This window comes from Bufo bufo, chromosome 3 (assembly GCF_905171765.1).
Source record: "Bufo bufo chromosome 3, aBufBuf1.1, whole genome shotgun sequence".
In the NCBI taxonomy this organism is placed as follows: Eukaryota; Metazoa; Chordata; class Amphibia; order Anura; family Bufonidae; genus Bufo; species Bufo bufo.
Window position 1 is genome coordinate 699,294,382 of NC_053391.1, and position 15,065 is coordinate 699,309,446.

General features: G+C 44.5%; 1 long non-coding RNA gene across 1 annotated transcript; it reads right to left on the reverse strand.

The window, feature by feature from the left end:
- Positions 1-1,652: 1,652 nt before the first annotated feature.
- Positions 1,653-2,030, reverse strand: LOC120996623. The gene is made up of 3 exons (XR_005777821.1): positions 1,966-2,030; positions 1,813-1,890; positions 1,653-1,714 (listed from the first exon to the last, which is right to left on the reverse strand). It is a non-coding gene; the product is annotated as an uncharacterized LOC120996623 (long non-coding RNA).
- Between the last annotated feature and the right edge of the window lie 13,035 nt (positions 2,031-15,065).

Consider the following 15,065-nt stretch of genomic DNA (forward strand, 5'->3'; position numbering starts at 1 on the left):
AACACTGGTTGGTCCCCCTCGTTCCTGTTCCTGTGCCCCTGTGGACATATAAGTGTGTGTTGTGGCAAGCACAACTGAGGGAGTATTCAATCTGGATGGGGGAGCAGGAGAAGGAGTTGACCGAGCAATAGTAGAAGGAGTGGTGAAACTGGTAGCAGGAAAGTAATGAGGAGGAGAAGGAGAAAAGTGCTGAGAAAAGTGCTCGGTGGATTGGGAATGGGAATGGGGAGGCTGGGATGGGGGCTGAGGAGGTAGGAAAGGGGGGTAGGTAGTTTGGGTAGTGGGTTGTTGAGGTTGTGATGGGGGATAGGGCATGGATGGGGGATAGGCCATGTACGGGGGACAGGATGTGGGGCGGTGCTGAACTTGCCACAAGACACTGTCCACCTGTCTTCGGGCCTCAAACAACTGGTCGGGCATAAATCGTTCCATCACGGGGAGCAACGATAACCAATAGTGATGCACAGGACCCAATTGCGACGTATGCACCGCCCCCTCCTGCAGACGTCGCACTGTGTCCTCCAAAGCGGCAACTCTATTGGTGAATCCCATCAAGGACTCGTAAACGAGCCTTGTGAGATCCTCGTAGTCCGCCTGACGGCTCCTACCGGTCCTCTGGCGATGCATCAATGCCTCAAAAAGTGGTGCCATTGTGGCCATTGTTGAGTCGCCAGAGGGCACAGGTAGGGGAACATTGAGGTCCCGACCAGCTGTTGGAGTAGGACGTGAGGGACCCGCGGTGGGCGGCTCTTCGGGGACCGCCTCTGGTGCTCCAGCATCTGGAAGGACTTCACGAGGAGGTTCGTGTGCCCGAGTACTGCTAGATGTGCTGTAAAGGAAAAAATAAATAAATTTATGGACAAATAGGGAACTATATGTGGATGCCCGGACCGAGTGTCAAATGACAGTCTGCCTAGGCCACACACATAAATTGGAGATTAACATTCATAATTATTATAAACATTAGAGCTTACCTTCGCAGCTGTAGGGTTCTACCCAGAAAACCTAATGCGGCTGCATACCGGTACGGCCGCTTTTGGCTTGCTCTGGAACCACTCGGGCGCTTGACCTCCTCGTTGTAGTCCTTCTTATAGCGGTCCCTCATTGACCGCCACCGAACCAGGATTGTTGTCCCTGTCCACAAGAAAAAATAAATAAATTAATATTATAATTATTTTTTTCAGACATCAAAAATGGTTTAGTATTTGATTGAACCTGCCACAACAACAATAAAAAAATTATTGATGTTCACTATAGGTAGCAGTGACCAACTTCAACCAGACACAAAACCAATTTTGATTGAAAAGTACACATGTGCATTATACTACTGTATACTTACGGCACTCCTCCCGTTGACTCTCATTGAGGTCGTCCCAATTTGGCACTAAAACTTCGCATATCTCAAGCCAGAGGAGCCGGGTCATGATGGTCAGCGTGGTGGCGGTCCGTGTGGTCCCATAGTGGTGGTCTGTCCTCCACCATCTGGATGAGGAGTTCATTGTCAATAATACAACTGCCAAATTCCTCCTCATCCGTTCTGGTGGAGCCTCTGGAACCCTAAATATATATTTTTTTAAAATTATAACCTCATGTTTGACAGATTTGCAATTAAAAATACTCATTGAGGAAATACACGAACACGGCCGCCGCCGGCTCCCCGACTTCCTCTGGCTTTTGATTGACGACCTCTATTGGAGTCAACGGGACGAGCTGCCTGTAATAGAAATAACAATAATAAAAAAAAATTAAATATACAAATCATAATATTGAGCATAAAAAACCCCCAAAAAAAAGAATATATAAAAAATTTACCGCTTGCTGTCCTCCACCACCGACTTCCTCCTCTCCAGCGGTCTCTGGGCCGGGAGGCCTCTCCTCCGCAGATGATGACTGTGAAATAAAAAAATGAAATATTTATAATGCGTTCATAATGTTATAATACTGAATGCTTCCAAAAAATTTTACCGTATCATGTCTACGACGACGTCTTGGAGGAGAGGTCCCGGCCTCAGTAGAAGATGATGATCCTGTAGAAAAAAATAATTAAAATTAGATTTGAACTATTATTAACACAAAAAACCCACACAAATAATACTTACTTGACATTCTTCTTGAAAATTTGTTACATTTTCTACAGACTGGGATTGGCTTTTTCTTGCAAGCTGGTCACAGTGTTTTTTTTTTATTTTTTATTATTTTTTGTAATATTTTTTGGACTACATGAGAAAAATAAATAAAAAGGTGAGTTACCATGTTGTAGGAATACTACCCCTAGCATCCCCTATGTACTTGCACCACATGCAGTGCCTATGTAGTTTTGCATAGGCACTGCATGTGGAGCAAGTACATAGTGGATGCTAGGGGTGGCAGTCAACAGGAATACCACCCCTAGCATCCCATCCACTATGTACTTGCACCACATGCAGTCCCTATGCAAAAGTACATAGGGCCCCACTGGTGGTACAAGTACATAGTGGATGCTAGGAGTAGTAATCAACAAGACTACTACTCCTAGCATATCTATGTACTACAGCTCCTATGTATAAATACATAGGAGCTGCTTATATTTCTTTTCCCTGCAAAGACAAACAAAAAACAACAACTTTCTACTCACCTCGAATGGCGTCCACCCTTCTCCCTCGCAGGCAGGATCGAAGAGAGACAGGAAGTTGATGGCGCCCACAGCTCCTCCTATTCGATTGCGCAGGCGCAGAAAGAAAAGCCGGATCCATCGATCTGGCAAACAACGGAAATCTTTGCGACGGATCCGGCTCTAATGCATTCCTAGGGAGAAAAATGCCGGATCCGTCATTCGGGCAAGTCTTCAGTTTTTTTCGCCGGAGAAAAAACCGTAGCATGCTACGGTATTCTTTTTTGCCTGATCAGTCAAAATGACTGAACTGAAGACGTCCTGATGCATCCTAAACGGATTACTCTCCATTCAGAATGCATGGGGATATGACGGATCAGTTGTTTTCTGGCATAGAGCCCCTAGGACGGAACTCTATGCCGGAAAACAAAAACACAAGTGTGAAAGTACCCTTAGTGGTCACAGTCTCTCAATGAGATTACAGGCTTAATGGTTACAGTCTTTCAATGAGGCCACAGGCATAGTGTTTGCAGTCTCTCAATGAGGACTCAGGTTTAGTGGTTACAGTCTCTCAATGTGGGCAAAAGCTTGGTAGTTACAGTCTCTCAATGAGGAAAAAGACTTAGTGGTTACAATCTCTCTTTGAGGGCACAGGCTTAGAGGCTAAAGTCTCTCAATAAGGGCGTAGGCTTATTGATCACAATCTCTCAATAGGGACACAGGTCAATGAGAATTCAGGGTTAGTGGTTAAAGTCTTTCAATGAGTACACAGGCTTAGTAGGTACAGTCTCTGAATGAGGGCACAGGCTTAGTGGTTACAGTCTCTCAATGAGGACTCAGGCTTAGTGGTTACAGTCTCTCAATGAGGACACAGGCTTACTGGTTACAGTCTCTCAATGAGGACACAGGCTTAGTGTCACCGCCGGCCCTGGGAGAGATCTTAGAAGTTCAAATAGATGGAAGACTCAGGAGTCTATTTGACAGACCTCTCTTGTTTTCATTGTTGCTGACAGGTTTCCACCCCTTTGCAGATGCTGCTCATTATCAGTCAGGTGGCTCTTTATATGTTCCGCCTCTCACTTCTTTCCCTGCTGCTGATAGTTCTTCTATGGAGTGCTCTGCTTGTGTGGTGGTTCTCATGTTCGAGTTACATCTCTAGCTAAGTCCTTTCCCTTTTCTTGGTGTGTCTGTCCTGACTAGGCCTCAGGGGGACACTAGCTCCTTCAGTTTGGAAGGAGCCGATTGCCTCTTTCCCTGTTCCCTAAGCTGAGGGTTTGGTGCAGTGTTTCAGCAGTCTCAGGTTCCTGTGCATGTGCATTTCTACCATTGAGATTTGCACATGTTGTTAGCAGCTTAGGGAGAGTATCAGGGAATGCTAGGAGGTGACCTCTTTATTCCCTAGGTTTGGGGCCTAGTCTGTTGTTGTTTAGTTGTGGTTCCCTTTGGTTGTCTTTCCTTCCCCGTACTTCCCGTGACATTATCAGCCGCCAAATACCGTTACTGTTTTCCCTGCTCTGTGTTGTCATGGATCCTGTCTCTACATTGGTGGATCGCATGCAGGGGTTGTCTCTGGAGGTAGCAGACCTCCGTGAATCTGTTGCAAGGTGTCAGGCGTCTGTCTCCGCCAGTGGGGTCCAGACCTGCTCTGAACCTAAGATCACCCACCCGGACCGATTTGCCGGAGGAAGTGACAACTTTGTTTGGTTCAGGGAGTCTTGCAAACTTTATTTTCGCTTACGCCCTCATTCCTCTGGTGACGGGAGTCAAAAGGTGGGGATCACTATTTCTTTATCGAAAGGTGACGCTCAATCCTTCGCCTTTTCTTTGCCGACCGGATCCCAATCCCTCCGGTTGGTGGATGTTTTTTTCAGAGCCTTGGGACTTATTTATGATGACCCAGACCGAGTTTCTCTGGCTGAATCTATGTTGCACGGCTTGCAACAGGGAAATCGGTCTGCTGAGTCCTATTGCTCTGAATTCAGGAGGTGGGCAACTGATTCTGAGTGGAATGACCCTGCTCTCCGGAGTCAGTTCTGTCAGGGGCTTTCTGAGAGACTAAAAGATGCCTTAGCACTCCATAAAAATCCTGCTTCATTAGAAGCTGCCATGTCTCTTGCGGTACGAATTGATAGACGTCTGAGGGAAAGGTGCAAAACTCTGATCTTTTGGGACGTATTACCTGAAGGGAGGTCGGTCCCCTCTTACACTCGAGGTACTGAGACACCTGAGCCCATGTTTGGAGATGAACCAATGAAATTGGGATGGGTCTCTCCAGACCCTGGTGATAAGAACTTCAGGGCTAAAAAGAGAATCATTTTTTTTTGTGGTAAAGAAGGTCATTTTGTTAATGTTTGTCCCTATGTAAAATGTAAAGGTGAGAATAAATTTAAAAAAATGGAGTTACCAATAAGTTTTGTTCTCTAACTCTTGGCAGAGTAGTTGGGGAATCTGAGAACATACTTTTGTCTTTTACTGGTAGTACCCATTTTCTCCTGCCTGCCAGGGTGGCGCTATATTCCAAAAATATTGATGTGGAGGTATTTTTGGACAGCGGGCAGGAGTTAACCTTGTGGATTACCAGTTTGTCCTGATGCATGGTTTTAAATCTAATGCACTGGACAAAGATATCTGTGTTCGCTATTGATTCTGCCCCCCGTTCTCAAAAATCTTTGACTCACATGGTGCAGGATATCCATTTAAGAGTGGGGGATTCTCATGTCGAGGGTATTTCTTGTTTTGTAAAGCAGTGTCTGCCGGCTCCTCTGGTGCTAGGGTTGCCATGGTTGACCAAATATAACCCTACCATTGATTGCGAGACAGATCAAGGGCTGGAGTGATTACTGTATGGACAACTGTCTCGTCACATCTCTTGCTGGGATATCCACTAAGATGTTACCCGTGTTTCTCTCAGATTTTTCTGATGTGTTCACTGAGAGTGTGAATCAGGAGTTGCCCCCTCATAGAGAATATGATTGCCCGGTCAATCTGATTCCTGGAGCTAAGTTGCCAAAGTTTCGGTTGTGTAACCTTTCTGAACCCGAAAAAGTTGCTATGCAAAAGTATATTACTGAGAGTTTGGCAAAGGGACACATCAGACCATCTAAGTCACCTTTGGTGGCAGGGTTCTTTTTTGTAATGAAAAAATATGGGACACTGAGACCGTGTTTAGATTTCTGATAGTTGAATCGCATCACTATCCATGATCCTTATCCCCTTCCCCTGATCCCAGATTTGTTCAACCAGATTGTTGGAGTTAAGGTGTTTTCTAAATTAGACCTAAGAGGGGCATATAATCTGGTAAGAATCAGAGAGGGGGATGAATGGAAGACATCTTTTAATACTCCTGTGGGTCATTTTGAGAACTTGGTCATGCCTTTTGGTTTGACCAATGCCCCGGCAGTATTTCAACATTTCATCAATGACATTTTTCATCATTTGGTGGGAAGGTTTGTTGTCGTATACCTGGATGACATATTGATTTACTCGCCCGACATGGAGAGTCATCAGGATAATTTGAGACAAGTCTTGCTGATATTCCAGGAGAATAAGTTATATGCCAAGTTAGAAAAATGTGTGTTTGCTGTTCAAGAGATTCCTTTTCTGGTTTACCTGCTTTCCGCTTCGGGCTTTCGCATGGATCTCGAGAAAGTCTGTGCGGTCTTGGAATGGGATCTGCCCGACAATCAAAAAGCGCTTATGAGGTTTTTGGGGGTTTACCAATTACTACAGAAAATGTATCTTCAATTATTCAACTGTTGTCAAACCTCTGACTGACATGACTAAGAAAGGGGTGGGTTTCTCTGTCTGGTCAGAAAAGGCGTTACATGCTTTTTCCACTATAAAGAAGTGTTTTTCTTCTGCTCCCATTTTAGTGCAGCCTGATGTGTCTCAGCCATTTATTGTTGAGGTGGATGCATCAGAAGTGGGAGTTGGTGCAGTTCTGTCGCAGGTTCCTTCTCCTGGCAAATGGCACCCTTGTGCTTTTTTTCCCCGAAAAAACTCTCTTCTGCCGAGAGAAATTATGATGTTGGCAATATAAAGTTGCTGGCCATTAAGTTGGCCTTTGAGGAATGGCGTCATTGGTTAGAAGGAGCGATTCATCCCATTACTGTATTTACCGATCATAAAAATCTGTCCTACCTGGAGTCAGCTAAACGTTTGAACCCAAGGCAGGCCAGATGGTCTTTGTTTTTTTATCAGATTTTATTTCATTGTCACTTTTCGCCCTGGGGTCAAGAATGTCAAGGCGGATGCCTTGTCGCGTAGCTTCCCTGCTTCCCTGGGGGGGGGAAGGGGGTGATACTGAGGATCCTGGTCCGATTTTGGCTGATGGGGTGGTTGTATCCGCCCTCTATCCTGAACTCGAGGCAGAGGTGTTGGAAGTTTAGAGAGAGGCACCTGATTCCTGCGCCTCAAGGGAGGTTGTTTGTTTCTTCTGAGCTTCATCACAAGGTGTTTAAGGAACATCATGATACTGTACTTGCTGGACACCCTGGGAGCAGATCCACTGTTGATCTTATTTCTCTGAGATTCTGGTGGCCGGGTTTACGTAAGAGTGTTGAGGGCTATGTGGCAGGTTGTGAGACCTGTGCACGTGCCAAGGTGACTCATAATCGGCCCTCAGGATCTCTTCTTCTATTGTCCATCCCATCCGTCCCTGGACGCACTTGTCCATGGACTTTATCACCAATTTGCCCAGTTCTTCGGGGATGACGGGGATTTTGGTGGTGGTCAACCGCTTCAGTAAGATGGCACACTTCATTCCATTTTCTGGTTTACCCAATGCCAAAACTCTGGCTCGGACATTTGTTGATAACATTGTGAAATTTCTGTACTCGCCTGGGGATTTGTTTGTCCTTCTCTTCGGCTTTTCACCTTCAGTCGAACGGACAAACTGAACGCACTAACCAGAATCTGGAGACATATTTGAGATGTTTTGTCGCGGAGAATCAGGAGGAGTGGTCCTCATTTTTGTCTTTGGCTGAATTTGCTTTGAATAACCGTCATCAGGAGTCCACTGATAAGTCATCATTTTTTGGTGCATATGGGTTTCACCCTCAGTTTGGCACGTTCTCTGGGAATAGTTCCTCTGGTATACCTGATGAGGAGAGATTTGCTTCTTCCTTATCATCTATCTTGCGGAAAATTCAAATCAATTAAAAAAAGATGTGCGTGATTTGGTGTGGTTGTCCAATAAGAACATTAAGTTGAAGGTGCCATCCTGGAAGTTAGGTCCAAGATTTATTGGTCCATACAAGATATCTGCCATTATTAATCCGGTTTCTTTTCGCCTTGAACTTCCGCAAGCTTGAAAGATCCATAATATCTTCCATAAATCTTTGTTAAAGAGTTATGTGGAACCTGCTGTACCATCTTCCTTGCCACCTCCACCTGTCTTGGTTGACGGGAATCTGGAGTTTCAAATTTCCAGAGTTGTTGACTCTCGTGTCCTTCGGGGTTCCCTTCAATACCTCGTTCATTGGAAGGGTTACGGTCCAGATGAGAGAATGTGGGTCCCTACGAGGTGAATGCCAGTCGGCTTCTGATAAAGTTGGTCCTGGGTGCCCTGAGGTCACCCATAGAAGGGGGGGGTACTATCACCGCCGGCCCTGGGAGAGATCTTAGAAGTTCAAATAGACGGAAGACTCAGGAGTAGGGATGAGCGAACCCGAACTGTCGTAAAAGTTCGGGTTCGGTGTTCGGCGCTTTCTTGGCGCTTTTTGAAAGGCTGCAAAGCAGCCAATCAACAAGCGTCATACTACTTTCCCCAAGAGGCCATCACAGCCATGCCTACTATTGGCATGGCTGTGATTGGCCAGTGCAGCATGGGACCCAGCTTCTATTTAAGCTGGAGTCACGTAGCGCCGCACGTCACTCTGCTCTGATCAGTGTAGGGAGAGGTTGCAGCTGCTGTTAGGGCCAGATTAGACAGTGATTAACTCTGCAAAAACACTTAATTCAGTGATCAATCTACAGCTGTGGATCATTGAACTGCTGCTATTTAATTGCTCACTGTTTTTAGGCTGCCCAGAGCGTTTTTATGTCACTTTTTTCTTGGGTGATCGGCGGCCATTTTGTGTCTTGTGGTGCCTGGAAGAACAACCTTCATCTCCATATAAGTCTTATGAAGAAGAATACTGCAAATCAATACCATGTGTATATGTTGATGGCTGTTCTTTCCATACCGATACAGGAACTGAATGTACTTTGGTTGCAGGTATAGGAATCGTGTGGAATATCACATTCCCAGACGTGTCCGTCGGATACAAAATTGGCTCCAAAAGTAGCCAGGTCGCAGAGCTTGCCGCTGTGTATAAAGCCGTACAAATGGCTATCGAATCTGGTCTTAAAGAGTTTGTTATAATCACGGATTCTAATTATATTCGCAACAGCTTTGTGGAGTACTTCCCTGGATAGAAAAGGTCTAACATGGTAAGCAGCAATAATAAGCCTGTCAAGCATGGTAAAATGTTTTGTACGATCGACGAGATGGTTATCGCCCACGGTCTCAAAGGTAAGAGGTCACTAAAAATATCCAGGTATGGATAAGGAGGGGAATGATTTGGCAGATTCCCTCGCTAAACAAGCAGCCATTAATGGAGAAGTTCTGGACGTTGATGACCTCATGGGAACTATCCAAGTGGATGCAATGACAAGAAGGCAGGCCCAAAAAGGAGCCGAAGCCAATGTGACACAATGGAGACAAGATTCCCCTAGTGGGGATCTCATCGCGAGTCAAAAGGGGGATCCAGTCATTGGTATGTTTTACAATCACATTGAAGATCCGCAAAATTGTCCCATAACTATGGAAGACTGTGCAGGTAAGGAAGAGTTATGGATTTTGATGAAAGGTAAGTCCCAATTCTCGTTACAGGATGGAATGTTGGTAAGAACCTCGAAGAATGGTATCTCACAATGGTTGGTACCCACGGCATACCGAAGTTTGATGTTACAACACGCCCATGACGCCCCAATGGCTGGTCATCGTGGTGAGAAGTTATCGTATGAATTATTAGGCGATTACGCCTATTGGCCTCATATGTTGCAAGACGTTCGCACATATTGTCAAGGATGATTAATCTTTCCTCAATTCCAGCCACAAGCACCCAATCATCGGGCACCGCTGATGAAAAGGGGGATGTCCATGCCATGGTCAGACATCCAAATTGACTTTATTGGTCCAGTAACAACTTCATCAAAAGGCAACAGATATATGTTAACTGTGACTTGTTTGTTCACAAAATGGGTGGAATGTTTGCCTTGCAAAACATGCAGTTTAAGCGTATGTGCATGTCTACTCATTAGCCACGTGTTTTCCAGGTTTGGTCTTCCCCCAACGCATTGAATCTGATCGCGGAAGTAATTTCACCAGTGAGGTGATGACAAAAATGTGGGAGATACTGGGAGTAAAGATAAAGCTACATATAGCTTACCGGCCAGCCTCTAGTGGTGGAGTGGAGTGCTACAACCAAACAACTGTCAACATTCTAAAGAAATTTGTCAATGAATCCGGTAAGGACTGGGATGTGAAGTTGCCTCTGGTTCTCATGGCCATCAGAGCCAAAAGCGCGGCAACCAAACTTTCTCCCTTTGAAATGATCACAGGCAGGAAGATGGTTTTACCCCAGCATTTACACTACCGGACAACAGACCAAAATTTGATAAATGCTTCAACAGCTCATCAATACGTAGAGCATCTACGCAAACACCTTCAGCATGCTTTTGCATTTGCCCAGAAAAATCTGGAGAAAGCAGCAGTAAGCGCCAAAACCTACCATGATCTGAAGACTACCCAAAAGGAGTATCAAATTTCCGATCAGGTTTATCTCTGTAACTTTGCCCGGGATCATGTGAAAGAAAGAAAGTTCCTGCCTTCCTGGAAGGGAACCTATGTCGTCATTGACAAATTGTCACCTGTGGTCTACAGAATCAAAATTCCTAAGGGGGATGAATTTATAGAGAAGTGGGTGCACATTCATCAGTTACGTGTTTGTCATCCTAGGTCACAACTTCGCCAATTGGAAGGATTACCGGATGATGAAGAGTAAAGAGATATCAAGGTTCCAGCTAAAGGCGGAGACCCAGGATTGGTATACTATAAACAAACGAGTGTACTAACTTATCCTCGTGTATTTTCCCTTTGTAACTAATTATCTCTTGACTCAACTCTGAATCGAGAACTTGCTCTGTTCAAGAAAAGAAACTATGCCAAATCAAAGATGTATGGTAGTATGAACTCTTTTCTTGCAGGAGTGATAAAAAGTGGAAGTTGTATGTACTAATATTTGTCATACAATATATTACAGGCGCAAGATGGCATCGAAGGTTGTTGCCATTATCTGCGTCGTCTTAATCTTGGGGAAGGAGTTCTACGCCGAGCCGATTCCTGTACCAGGCCCTTCATCTGGGATCATGTTGCAGGATACTACAGGATTCATCTTGACGAATAAGAGAGTTCTATCCCAAAAGATCTACGTCAGTTTGGATCCACGCATCTTCGTTGAAAGACAGTTCAAAGTTTCCGAGATTCAGTCCCCAGAGATAGAGATGTGGTATCAAACGCACATCGGCTATTCCCAAGAACGGATCACACAGATTCTGGAACAAACAAGAAAGACCCTGACCAGGGATCAGATTTCCACAAGTCAACGGCCAAAGCGATTCGTTTCTGCGATTGTAGCCGCCATAATCTTTGGTGTAATAGGCGCTGTCGTTGCTACTGGTGTATCAGCTGCTAATTCCATTTCAATTAAGATACTGGAACTTGAGATCGGTTCGCTGAAAAGGAATCTGATAAGCATTTATGCAGAGATGGAGAATCAGAAGCGGCACTTATCGGACTTATATTCCATTGTGGAGGACACTATCGTCACCACCAACTTACACTCAAAGTTATTGACTCACTCAATAAATCTTCATAAGAGTAACGAACTGTTTAAACAAGAACTTATATTCCTAGAGGAACTCGTATGAAAAGCCCTTTTTGACATTCCAATGTAGTCCAACTCCTCTCTTGGATTACATTGTAATGAAGGGGGATTTGTTATGCCTTTTCAGAAGTGTAACCAATTATATTTACTTATTTTATTCATGATAGATATTTATTACCTTTAGGAGCAATGTTGGTTTATATTGACTATTTTGTATGAATTTTAATGTAGGCCGAAGTAGGTTCATGGGAAGATTTTTGTGCTGTTCAAAAGAACTAATGTTATTGTAACAATTAATTATATATTTAGGCAGTCAAAATACACATCACACAGAAGTAAAGGCTTCACTATCTTTGTTATCTGAATATAAATTCCACAATGTGAGGATTGTCTAGATCAGGGGTAGGCAACCTCCGGCACTCCAGCTGTTGTGAAACTACAACTCCCAGTATGCATACTTGCCCTGCTCTTCTAAAAACTCTCATAGAAATGAATGAAGCATGTTGGGAATTGTAGTTTCACAACAGCTGGAGTGCCGAAGGTTGCTGATCCCTGGTCTAGATGTTCTTCAAAATATGTATTCATGCATCAAAGTTTGTCTCTTAGCTCTGAGATAAGGACTCAGTGGACCCAGCAAGTGCTAATTACATCCATAGTTTGGTATTTGCTAATGAGCAGAAAGTCTGTGATGTCTATAGACACTTATAATCAACCTTAGTTTGGTATAAGACAATCAATAAGATTTATGTATTGGGTTATATTGTTACGTCTTTTTAAGGACATTTATATATCTGTTATCATATATGTTTTAGGGACGTATATATTCCTATAATATATTTAAAACAGCTTAAGCATGGCTTTGTTAATGAGTGTCTGTGAAGATGTGGTACTGTTGGTGTAGCAGAGGAGGCACGGATATCTCTGCGAGAAAACAAAGTTTATTCATATTATTATTATTATTATTATAAGTCAACAATGTGGGAAACATTCAAAAGGCGTCTAAGAGTCTGTCTCTAATTGGTAAGAAGTGTCAAAATTAATCAGTCAGCTTTGATTTAGGCTTCCAAATACCAGGTGTGTATAGTGAAAATATAGTCAGATTTACATAGTTAACCCTTTGGGGCATGAAGCGTGTGACTTATTCAACAGTGCCACCTAGGTATGAGTAGGTAACACTACACATGTAGCAAAAGTGCATTCTGGGTAGTGTTATGACGTCACACCCCTTATCAATGTACACGCTCATCCAATAGTGATTGGAAAGTTCAAAACTAGGAAGGTGTGTTCATCTGATAAGTTTTTGGTTAAGAAACCACATACACTCACCTAAAGAATTATTAGGAACACCATACTTATATGGTGTTGGACCCCCTTTTGCCTTCAGAACTGCCTTAATTCTACGTGGCAGTGATTCAACAAGGTGCTGATAGCATTCTTTAAAAATGTTGGCCCATATTGATAGGATAGCATCTTGCAGTTGATGGAGATTTGAGGCATGCACATCCAGGACACAAAGCTCCCGTTCCACCACATCCCAAAGATGCTCTATTGGGTTGAGATCTGGTGACTGTGGGGGCCATTTTAGTACAGTGAACTCATTGTCATGTTCAAGAAACCAATTTGAAATGATTCGAGCTTTGTGACATGGTGCATTATCCTGCTGGAAGTAGCCATCAGAAGATGGATACATGTTCTCATTCTGTTTACGCCAAATTCGGACTCTACCATTTGAATGTCTCAACAGAAATCGAGACTCATCAGACCAGGCAACATTTTTCCAGTCTTCAACAGTCCAATTTTGGTGAGCTCGTGCAAATTGTAGCCTCTTTTCCCTATTTGTAGTGGAGATGAGTGGTACCCGGTGGGGTCTTCTGCTGTTGTAGCCCATCCGCCTCAAGGTTGTGCGTGTTGTGGCTTCACAAATGCTTTGCTGCATACCTCGGTTGTAACGAGTGGTTATTTCAGCCAACATTGCTCTTCTATCAGCTTGAATCAGTCGGCCCATTCTCCTCTGACCTCTAGCATCCACAAGGCATTTTTGCCCACAGGACTGCCGCATACTGGATGTTTTTCCCTTTTCACACCATTCTTTGTAAACCCTAGAAATGGTTGTGCATGAAAATCCCAGTAACTGAGCAGATTGTGAAATACTCAGACCGGCCCGTCTGGCACCAACAACCATGCCACGCTCAAAATTGCTTCAATCACCTTTCTTTCCCATTCTGACATTCAGTTTGGAGTTCAGGAGATTGTCTTGACTAGAGATGGCCCGAACTATCCGACGGCGAACAGTTCCCGGCGAACATAGCTTGTTCGCGTTCGCCTCTGCCGGGCGAACACATGCGATGTTCGGTCCGCCCCCTATACATCATCATTGAGCAAACTTTGACCCTGTACCTCACAGTCAGCAGACACATTCCAGCCAATCAGCAGCATACCCTCCCTCCCAGACCCTCCCACCTCCTGCACAGCATCCATTTTAGATTCATTCTGAAGCTGCAGTCTTAGTGAGAGGAGGGAGACTGTAACTGCTGCTGATTTAATTGGGAAATCGATAGCTAGGCTAGTGAATTCAGTGTCCACTCCAGTCCTGAAAGACTCATCTGATCTCTGCTGTAAGGACAGCGTCCTGACAGCACCCCAAAAAGCCCTTTTTAGGGCTGCAACATTAGTCTGCTTTTTTTTTTTCCTTTATATACATATTGCAGTTGCCTGGCCTGCCTGTGTGTGAGGAGCTGCAGGCCCACAGACTGTAGTGTGCCCACTGCCAGTGCTCACCCCTGTCATTCCGTGTGGCACAGGACTTTGCTTAAAAAAAGGCACTTAATTTTTACACTTTAATCTAAGGTTAGTTGCCTGCCAGTGTGTGTCAGGCTGACTTCCACTGACTGTAGTGTGCCCACTGCCAGTGCCCACCACTCATACCGGCTGGCACAGGACTTTGCATAAAAAAGGCATTTAATTTTTACACTTTAGTGTAATTTCAGCTGCTTGCCTGCTGCTAGTGTGTGTCAGGCCGACTTCAACTGACTGTAGTGTGCCCACTGCCAGTGCCCACCCCTGTCATCCCGTGTGGCACAGGACTTTGCTTAAAAAAAAGGCACTTCATTTTTACACTTTAATCTAAGGTTAGTTGCCTGCCAGTGTGTGTCAGGCCGACTTCAACTGACTGTAGTGTGCCCACTGCCAGTGCCCACCCCTGTCATCCCGAGTGGCACAGGACTTTGCTTAAAAAATAGGCACTTAATTTTTACACTTTAATCTAAGGTTAGTTGCCTGCCAGTGTGTGTCAGGCTGACTTCCACTGACTGTAGTGTGCCCACTGCCAGTGCCCACCACTCATACCGGCTGGCACAGGACTTTGCTTAAAAAAGGCATTTAATTTTTACACTTTAATGTAATTTCAGCTGCTTGCCTGCTGCTAGTGTGTGTCAGGCCGACTTCAACTGACTGTAGTGTGCCCACTGCCAGTGCCCACCCCTGTCATACCGAGTGGCACAGGACTTTGCTTAAAAAATAGGCACTTAATTTTTACACTTTAATCT